This window comes from Rhamphochromis longiceps, linkage group LG6 (genome assembly GCF_057381845.1).
Source record: "Rhamphochromis longiceps isolate RC_006_pf linkage group LG6, R_longiceps_female_GT1.1, whole genome shotgun sequence".
Taxonomy (NCBI): Eukaryota; Metazoa; Chordata; class Actinopteri; order Cichliformes; family Cichlidae; genus Rhamphochromis; species Rhamphochromis longiceps.
In genome coordinates this window covers 46477227-46488083 of record NC_140562.1, presented here as the reverse complement: position 1 = coordinate 46488083, position 10857 = coordinate 46477227, and the positions used below count along the sequence as shown (strand labels likewise).

Genomic DNA, 10857 nt, shown 5'->3' with positions numbered 1-10857 from the left:
AGAGTCACCAGTAGGTGGAGCCTGCTTCAGCGCTGAGTGAGGATGGCTGTGTGGTTAATAATGAAGATGGTACCTCCATCAGGTTGAGCTCGATGGTTCCCAACCCGTCTTTCTCCAGAGCGCTGAAAGCTTCTGCAGAGAGGAAATGGACAGGATGAAGAGGAGGATGAAGATGGAAACATCTGTGACTCAGGGCTGCGACGACTCACCAAACATGGCCTCCAGACGCACCAAGCAGCCCACGAAGTTGTCAAAGTCGATGGTGAGATCAGGTTCGCTGTAGCAAGCCACAGGACCTGATGGAGCTGATTGTTCAGGGAGAAACCTGCAGCACACAGAGGTCACACATGTGAGCACATACAGGTAAGCACTCAAGCAAGCAAACAGGCCTGACGAAGCTCACCTGCGTCTTCCACCGCCGACCTCATGGACCCTGAATTGTCCACGTCCCTGTCACGCTAGACTCTGACAACAGAAACGCATCACAGCGGCGTCAGATCAGCACGCCTATGCCCGGTGGAATGACCTCTGGCTCCAGGATGGGTTCGCTGTCCGGCGTCACTGAAGCAGCAGGTGTGCAATTACATGATCAGGCACACGTCTGGGATTCATTACTCTAGCTACGAGCGAGATCACATGAAAGAGGCGGAGTTTGATTGCAGCAAACTCCGCCTCTTTTGTAATTGGGCACAAAGAGGTTGTGTATCTTAGGGTAAAGGCAGCACAGCAGATGGAGGATGAAGGAGCGCTAGGACCAAACTAATCGATGCTATCAATATCACAGCAGATCAATAAAGCTTCGAGCAGCTGCCACAAACATTCTTTTACTTGTTTAGCTCGAGTCAAACGGGCCGCGAAGCGCTACAGGCTAATTACCCCACTGAGCGCCACTGTTCTTAAAGCACTTTATAAACGAGGACTGATGGAGAGCCCGCCTGAGTCACCAGACCAACAAGCTCCAACACCAGCTGTGCGATCAGCTGCACAAAGACTGTAGAACAAAGAGGGCTGCTCCAGCGAGCGGTCGCTCCAGCGAGCGGTCGCGCCACCTTCCAGAGATCTGACAGTGACGCGCTCTGGTTTCACCTGGGATTTTAATGCGGTTGCCAGGCAACATGATCATATACAGTCCTGAACAGATTTAAAGCGCCTGTCAAAAACAAGTTAACAAACTAAGAATATTTTTTACAGTGTGGACGTCTCTGAGCCGTCACTAATGTTCAGAGAACAACCTGACACTGAACACTAAGAAAACCAAAGAGCTCATTGTTGACTTCAGGAGACACAGCACTGACTTGGCCCCCCTTTACATCAACAGGGAGTGTGTGGAGAGGGTCCACACCTTCCGGTTCCTTGGTGTCCTCATCTCTGCTGACATCTCCTGGACAGACAACATCTCAGCAGTCATTAAGAAGGCCCAACAGTGGCTGCACTTCCTGAGGGTCCTCAGGAAGTACAAGCTGAACTCCAACCTGCTGCTGACCTTCTACCGAGCGTCCATTGAGAGCCTGCTAACCTACTGCATCACAGTATGGTACGGCAGCTGCACTAAAGTGTAGTCAAGACAACACAAAAGATCATCGACTGCCCTCTCCTCTCCTCTCTGTATATCATTGTCCATCTGTATAGGGACAATAAAGGCCTTCTATTGTAATCTAAGCATCTGTCTGACCTCACACCTAACCTGCCACTCTCCAGTCTCACTCCTGCAACGACCTGCCAGCAGGAGGCAGCAGACACTCAGCCTCCGCCTGAGCAGGGAGGGGCAGACTCACGGACACCTGCTCAGGTGACTCATTCTGTCAAAACAGCTTTGAGAGCACCTCATGCTGTGCTCATGTTCTGCTCGCAGCCACACAGACATGTCGCGGAGCACACGTGACTAGGGATGGGTACCGGTGTCCAGTGCCATGATGGCACTGGTTCTGACATAAACGGTAGTAACCAGACCGAAAAGCAGCGCACATTTCGGTGCTTTATTTTCCTGAGCTGTGACACACTTTAGATTCTAGCCAATCATTTTACGTTTCCAAGGATAGTAGGCGGGCCCAGGTACGTACGTTCTTTTAGAGCAGAGCTACAGATTAAAAATGCCCAAGGTGAAGCGGTCAAAGTCTGGCTGTACTTCACAGCAAAAGATGCAAACTCAGCAGCAACAAGTGCTTTAAGCTAATACTGTGATACTGTGCAAAGGAGGTAACACCTCAAATCCGATGAAACACCTGGCGACGCATAGCTTTTTTTTTTAAAAGCCGAGAAATGCGCCGTATTTGATAGCTTGCTGCGAGACCTCACACCGAGCGCATCTACTGCGGGTGTGGTGCCTGTTATCGGACCCGGAGTTAGCAACATCCCCAAAAACATGAAGAGGAGAGTCCTGGCCCCTAACCCTGCCAGTGAAGCAGAAATGATGAGGATGATCAGTGGAGAGCGAGCTCTCCTGGTGTTTGGTATGACTGAGAACAGGAAGTCTGCCCAGAGGGTCATTAACACCACCCAAAAAAATCATTGGCTGACCCCTGCCACCCCTGGAGCCCATCGCCAGATCCTCCTGTCTCAGGTAAACCATCACAGGTAAGCCCTAATAACCCCACCTACCAACTGTGGTCGGTGCCTCAGTCGCCAAGGTGCTGCACATAGGGGGTCATATGATTGTTGGGTTTTTCTCTGTATGTATTATTGTGTAATATAAAGCGCCTTGATGTGCTTTATAAATAAAACTGAATTGAATTCCTGTCGGGTGGAGCACCCATAAAGGACTACTATACTCTATTCTATTCTAGAGTGACCGGAGACGTGTTAGTGAGTGCAAAGCCGCCGCCACGGCGTGCAGGTGTCAGCGGGGCAATTTCTGAAAGTCTACCTGGAAGTGGAAGATGCCAGCGTACTCTCCATCTCTGAAGCTCTGACCCTGCGGGACCACTCGAGCCAGGATCTCTTCATTCAGGGTCAGAGAGGCAATGGTGGCGAGCAGCCAGCAGTCACCTGGACGACGACAGACAGGGGGGGGGACTTAAGTCAAATAAACAAAATGCACACACAGAATATGAAGTCGGCGAGGGGAAACTGCTGATGGACATCAAAGCCAAATCTGATTGGTCCTTTAACCTGCCAATGGGCCTGTGATGCCACGCAGTCAGCTGATACTCTGATTACTCTACAGGCTGTAAGATGTAAACAGAACATGTTTGACAGGTGGATGACACACCCGCCTCAGGTGTTTTTCACACCTGTTTTCAAAGAAAACTTCACCCGTTTCCTTGTTTGGAGTCAGACACCTTTACAGGGGAAGCTGCCGTCTGATTGGCTACACTCTGCTGGGCGTCTCCCTCTGTTACTATAGAAACTATTACTAGACTACAGGCTCACGTCACAGTGAAGTAGCTGCCACCCACTCACCTGTCAGCATGTTTATAGTTTGTGTTGACAAGATGACACTCGCCACACACACACACCTGTTAAAAAACACACGCAGCTGAGTGGAATTTTCCAGCTCTGCTGTGGATGTGAAACACAAACAGACTGTCTCAGGTGTCCCCCGCACATGAGTGCGTTTTCTAACGACTGGCATCATCGATTGATCGACTCAGATACGATTAAAAGAATTTACTTTTATCTACTTTAATATGAACCACTAACGTTATCAGATGTCTGTGAAAGTTCTCAGTCATCCAGGTCATCGTAGTCAAAGGAGCTTACAAAGAAAAGCGTCTGGACTTCTTTAAGTAGCTTGAAGACGTTTCACCTTCATCTGAGAAGCTTCTTCAGTTCTAAGGTCAAATGGTGGAGAATCCCAGATATAAACCTAGTGGGAGTTTCCCCCCACAGAGGGACAAAAGGACCCCTGATGATCCTCTAATCACCTGAGCCAAGGTGGGAAACTGGGTGTGGGTCCCAATCAGCCAGAGTTTCGGGTGGGTTCATTGTGAAACCTGGCCCCACCTTATCATGCGAATTCCTGAGGTCAGATGGCCCAGGATGTGAGTGGGCGTTAAGGCGTCTGGGAAGGGATCTCAAAACTGGATTATAGATGGCAGAGAGTTGGTGTCGTAAGCCCCGCCTCTGTTCAAAGATGGTCGCTCACAGTGGACATAGATGCTTCTTTCACTCCTCTTTCAAACCATCTGTCCTCTCTGTCCAAAATGTGAACATTGGCATCCTCGAAAGAGTGACCTTTGACCTTAGATGCTGATGGACTGCTGAGTCTTGTCCTGTGGAGGTGGCTCTTCTGTGTTGTACCATGCGCTTGTGAAGTGGCTGTTTGGTCTCTCCGATGTAGAGGTCTGGGCATTCCTCGCTGCACTGTACAGCATACACCATATTGTTAAGTCTGTGTTTTGGCGTTTTGTCTTTCGGGTGAACCAGTTTGTGTCTGAGCGTGTTGCTGGGTCTGAAATACACCGGGATGTCATGCTTGGAGAAAACTCTCCTGAGTTTCTCTGATACACCGGCTACATAGGGGATGACAATGTTGTTGCGTCTGTCCTTCTTATCCTCCCTCGCTGGTGTCTGAGCTTCTTTTCTGTGCCTCTTTGCTGACTTTAAGAACGCCCATTTAGGATAGCCGCATGTTTTGAGTGCTTCCTTTACATGTGTGTGTTCCTTCTTTTTCCTTCAGGCTTAGAGGGAACATGTTCTGCCCGGTGGTGTAGGGTCCTAATTACTCCAAGTTTGTGTTCCAGAGGGTGATGGGAGTCAAAGAGGAGGTACTGGTCCGTGTGTGTGGGCTTCCGGTAAACTTCGATGTTGAGTTTGCCGTTCTCTTCAATGTGCACAGCGCAGTCCAGGAAAGGCAAACAGTTGTCCTTTGTGTCTTCCCTGGTGAACTTGATGTTTTTATCCACAGCGTTAATGTGAGCAGTGAAGGAGGACAGGACCAACTTCACACCCGATCAGATCTGCACACTGTTAGACCTCTGCCTCACCACTACATATTTCAAGTACAACGAAGGCTTTTACAGACAAAAACATGGCTGTGCCATGGGCTCCCCCGTGTCACCTATTGTAGCCAACCTTTACATGGAGGAAGTGGAAAGGAAGGCTCTTGGCTCTTTCAAAGGAAGAGTACCCAGCCACTGGTACAGATATGTGGACGACACCTGGGTCAAAATCAAGACACAAGAAGTGGAATCCTTCACTGCGCACATTAACGCTGTGGATAAAAACATCAAATCATCAAGTTACCTGCGTTACCTGCGCAGGTAATCAAAGAACAGCAGTTTCTCACCCAGAGCTCCCTGACAGATGTCGGTCCTCGAGGCCCCGGATACAATGAACTCTGGGTCAGAGGTCAGCTCCTGCACATAAGCAACAGTCATCATCAGCTGCCTGACGTGCACCAACACTGCTGTACAAATAAAGACTAATTGATTGATTGATTGATGGTGGAGAAAACTGAGCAAAAGGGTTTTTAACAGCCAGCTCTCTGAGGTCACTCTTCCTGTGCGTGAGGTCATCGTGCTTCCTGTGTGCACCTGAAACAGCGTTTTCATCACACGGCCGCCAACTCGTTCCGTAGTGATCAATAATCACCAGACAGACGCGGCTCTGTGACAGTTCAATCTCACTGATCAAAGTGAAAGCTCGTGATCAAGAAACAGGGTCAGCTCACCTGAGGAGCTCTCCTTCAGGCACTTTAATCACACCTGTGATCAGCTGATCTCTGAGTGGTCTGAGAGGTGTGTGATGTCACGGCTGATTATCAGCTCTGAGGAAGCAGGCTGAGCAAAAACAGATGATTGCTATCAAACCAGACTCCATGCAAAAAACATCTAATTTAAGCAGCGGAGCTCAGGTGAGACTCACCTGAGAGCCGAGCAGAGCCACAGGTAGCTCGGCTGCTCTCAGGTCAGTTTCATTGACCAGATAAAAGTGATCAATCACTCATGCTCAGCCTGATCATCAATCAATCTGCCAATCAACCCTGACAGCGGCCCGTTTGATCAGCGTGTTTCAGGTAACGCAGGTGCGACAGGTGCGGGATTGGAGCGGGTACTGACCGTAGGTCTCTTCCAGGACACGCCGCGGACCTTGGAGGAGTTCGGGTGATAATTTCAACAGGTGAGTCAACGGTGCAGGTGTTGTGACCAGTTTGTGTATCAGGCTGTAAACATGTTAGCATGAGTCTGTGGGCACTGACTCACTGCAGTTCCTCTGACGTCCAGCAGAGGCAGAGTGCTGATTGGGTAACAGCCGCAAACAGAAAACAAACACAAAAGCTTTTCTTCAGATTTTATTTGGACTGTTTCAGAGTCAGCGACCGCAGCATCAGCTTCCTGTCCTTTGCACGGTAACCATGGTATCTGTTATAACTGAGACACAGCAGCCAATCCAACGTGTTTATTTTACTTGCAAGGAAACAAAATCATTCACAGTGAACATGTTCGCGATGCTCGCTGGAGCCTCTTTAGACTTTTTGCCAACATTATCCTCCAACACAAACGTGCACGTTAAACTGTTCAGCTACTGCATGATGCTAACGCTGCTTTGGATACGATGCCTTCAGCTTACCAAAGACAGTGCTGCCTAAATCATTTTCCCAGCATGCTCCTGGAGTGGCAGCTGTCAGTTGATGGTGAGGCACAGCCACTGCAGAAGGAAATGAGGTCAGTGATGATTTCATGTATGTCAGCCAATAAGAGAGGGACTGCACTGCTTAGGTGTGGTTTACCTGGGAAATAAGAAAACATTTAAAACGTTACGTACAAGCACAACCACAGACAGCTGAGGACACTGGGAACAGTGGGAACACTGAGTGGGAACAGTTCGAATACTGGGAATAGTGTGAGCAGTGGGAATACTAGGAGCGGTGGGAACTCACTGAAGAGCATCTCCAGACGGATCAAGCAGCCGATGAAACAGTCGAAGTCGATGGCGTAGCTTCTGTCGGTGTAGCGAGCGACAATCTCTTGGATCACTGTGCTGTTCAGCTGGAACCCTGAAACACAAGAGGAGGAGCCACCAGGTGAGACACGCATGCCAGGTAGACCTGTCCAGGAGCTCTGTTTTCCACCTGAGAGGGCCAATCATGGATACGTCTCCTGCTGTAGCTCCTCCCACAGCAGTAGATGTCAGCTTTGAAGGAGAGTTTGTGGAAGTGCGTGGAGTGGGCTGAAAGGGGGCCGCTCCGAGCTCCCTGACCTGCACTCAATCTACAGGACCAAGGCCAGGAAGATGGTGAAGGACCTCAGCCATCCCAACAACAGACTGTTCTCTCTGCTGAGGTCAGGAAAGCGATTCCGCTCCCTGAAGACCAACACAGAGAGACTGAGGAGGAGCTTCTTCCTGCAGGCGATACGGTCTCTCAATCACACCACCACACAGTACTGACCCACACATATGGTTCTTACACACACACTGGACTTTCTGGACATTGTTTTTGCACAACACTGGTCACTATATTCTTCATTTCCGGTTAATACTTGTACAGCTGCTGTTATTGTGTATATATTTATTTATATTTAGATTTCTTCATACATTCTTATATAGTTCTATATTATGTATTTTGTTGTACAGTTATTTTATTTTCAACTTTAATTTATATATTTTATCTTATTCCTTCCCAGTTAAATTTACCCTTCATTCTAATTTGTGTTGTACAGTTATTTCATTTTTAACCTTAATTTATATTTTATTCCTTCCTAGTTAAATTTACCCTTTTTAATTTTTCATATTTATTTCCTATCTTATTCATAGCCTTTTCCTTTTTTGTTTTCTTTAGGTCACGAGCAGTTGTCCAAGCATTTCACTGCATATCGTACTGTGTATGACTGTGTACGTGACAAATAAAATTTGAATTTAGGAGTCTTACCGGCTTCAGCCAGAGCCGCTCTCATCTCGTGGCTGCTCATCGTGCCAGACCCGTCCGAGTCGTGACTCTTAAAGATCTCCTGCACACGACAGCAGCGAGCAGTGAGGTCATCGCCATGCCGACTCTGACAGAAGCTGTAACAGTGCTCACACACAGGCGAGAACTCACCAGGTACGTCTGCATCTTCACCCAGCAGGCCCAGTCTGGAGCTGCCGTCAGTCTGAGGTCAGTTCAGGAACCGCACACCTGATCACCTGACGCCACACAGGTGAGTCACACGCATCATCGATGGTTGGCTCACACTCTGTAACTGCTCAGTCAGTTCGATCACTCCTTGATCACGTATCAGTTTTCTGCTGATGGGCTGTAAACTGCATGGATGTTAGAAAATTCTGGTTTTCTGTGTTTTTTGTAGTTTCCAGTGGAGGCGTGTCCTAAAACGCTATCAAACACACGTTAGCATGTGATACTGTCTGCGTGTCATGATTTCGTATGAAGGATACATCCAGCAGGCTGATGATGTCACAGCAGGTTTGCAGGCTGAAGCCATCGGTTGTAATGTCCGACCCTGAAATCAGAGCAGAGCACAACCATCAGCAGGACTTTCCTGTGGGCCCAATCCGGTGAAACGTTAAACTCTTCTTACTCCGCTTTGTCCAAAATCTGCTGGAGCTCATGGGGCTGAAACAGGAGAGCAGATGTCAGACTGTGTAGCGGTTATGCAGCGTAACCCTGTCACCCTGAAGTCGGGACCTGGTGTGGGCTTCCTTCTCCGTAAACACCGTCAGTACGAAGCTTCCTTTGCGGTGCAGTTCGAAGGTGGACGGGACGATGGCGTACTCTCCGGGTGGCAATTTGAAGCGATCGCATACCTCCCTCAGGTTGATGAAGGCGTGACTGCGAGCCACTGACTGGTCTCTCAGGAGGACGTCCGGGCCCAGGCGGACGTTAGAACGACCTTTATACGGACCGCAGAAGAATAAGAAGGTGAGACCTGGAGACGGAGGCATCTCTGAGTCCTACCAAGGCATTTATTTGATTCAGGTTGTAGTTATTTTATTTGCACCTGTAGGCCGTTTGTTCTGCAGTCATCCATCCTCACAGGCAGCAAACAACAACAACAGCTGAGACTCGCCGTGCAAACGGCTAACTGCTGTACAGGGATGTGCTTCACCAATCAGCTGTTACTTAAACATGTAATCAGTAAAAGCTGATGAAATGAAACCATCGTGTTTTTATCAAAGTGCGAGTGAGAAAGCCTCTGAGGCTCGAGAGTCGCCGATGAGGCTTCTGACACACAGCTTCAGTTTGCTTTAAACTTCAGCCCTGAGTCGATAAACACACCCCTGCACTTTAGAAGAGGACTTCATGTGTAAGTGCTCGTCCCAAAATCAGTGATCACATCTTTAGTCTTAGATGTGCTCCAGTGAAGCCTTTGTTGCTTGTCTAGGTTTGTGCAGCTCGCTGATGTTTGCTTAACTCTGCATCAACAAGTGTGTGTTACAGATAGCTCTTGGCTCTTTGTAACTGTCACGGTCCGGGTCAGCGGCCGTGTGAAGAGTGGAAGGAGGACTCAAACGCAGCACTATTTCAGACGTGAAGGGTGATTTATTGACAATACCAAGCATAAAGTGGAGATGGCAAAACTGAACTAAGGACGAACTAAACTGGGAGAAACTACACAAAGGAGTGGCAAACCTGAACATGAAGGGAGAACAGCAGGGAGAGCACGCAGGGGATTTCACAGGGTATGAACACAGACGACGCGACGAGGAGCAGAGGAAAACACGCACTATAAGTACACAGAGAGACACTGGGAATCACACACAGGTGGGGGAAACAGCTGGACCTGATTAACCTGACGAGACAGGGGAACACTAACACCAGGGACCAATAGAGGGAGCACAAACCCAGAACCCAGTATCTAAAATCCCAAACACAAACCATCCCAAAACAGCCACGAATAATCATGAAAGTAATAACAATAAAGAACACAAACACAAAGTCACTGAGTCATGGCCGCAGGACCATGACAGTAACCTTATTTTCCTTATTGGTTTGGGGGACTTTGGGGCACTGAGCACATTTAACAGCATGCTCATTGTTCCCAGGTCCACATACATCATTGCTGCTCTACATCCTGTACAACCATCAATGCATTTGCCACAGGACTTGAACTTATCACCTGATTCACCCAAAGATGTACCTCAACTTCAAAACCTCCTTGCTTTGCCTGATTACCTCACGAGTTATGAAACATTGTGCTTACTTTCAACATTCGAAAAGTCCAATTCAGTACGTAATATTACGAAGCAAAGACTCCCGTCTTATTACTGCGCTTATCTGATAATGTGCAACCTAACCTGGCCCTGAGCTCAGACACCATCTGGATTTAAATCCTCACCTGAAGATTGTTCATCTTAGTGTGTGCAGTTTGTTAGATGGATATGGTCAGGGTTTGGGTTCGATCAACAGATGTGGATATTTAATTTCTGAAACGTGTCTAAGTATATTTCTGATGACTATATTAGCATGACTGGATACAGTGTTTATCGTACCGGCTTACAGGCTTAAGAAAGGTGGCACTGTTGCTGCTTATGTTAAAGTTTGATGCCACAATGGTTCATCTGTTTGTTGTCCTTCTGCCTCTACAGGAGCGTTTCCTGTCCAGACTACAGTGAGCTTGGGTTAGCCGGTGACTCTAACTGGGATTGGCTCAAAGCTGTTTCATGATTTCAAATCTTTCTGTGATTCTATCAATCTTACCCAGCTGGTTCAAAGCCCTGAAAAGTCTACCTTGGTTATCCTGATTCTGACAAATGTTTCTCATAAATTCTCATCCTTGGGGGTCTTGTGACTTAAGTGTCCGCTGTGATGCTGCTGTTAATAGAAACACTGAGGTGCCCAAGTCCCAACAATGACTGGAGGAAAATAGGATTGATCCCTGGTGTAGGAGTAGCGTGGACAATTTTTTAGGGATGTAAATTGTGTATAAACATGCTCCATTAAAGAGATTTAGGAAAAAATGCCAGGTTCTCCCCAGAGCT

At 48.0% G+C, this 10857-nt stretch overlaps 1 pseudogene; it reads right to left on the bottom strand.

The window, feature by feature from the left end:
- Window positions 1-10857, bottom strand: part of LOC146668958 (calpain-2 catalytic subunit-like) — a 32775-nt pseudogene that overhangs the window by 479 nt on the left and 21439 nt on the right.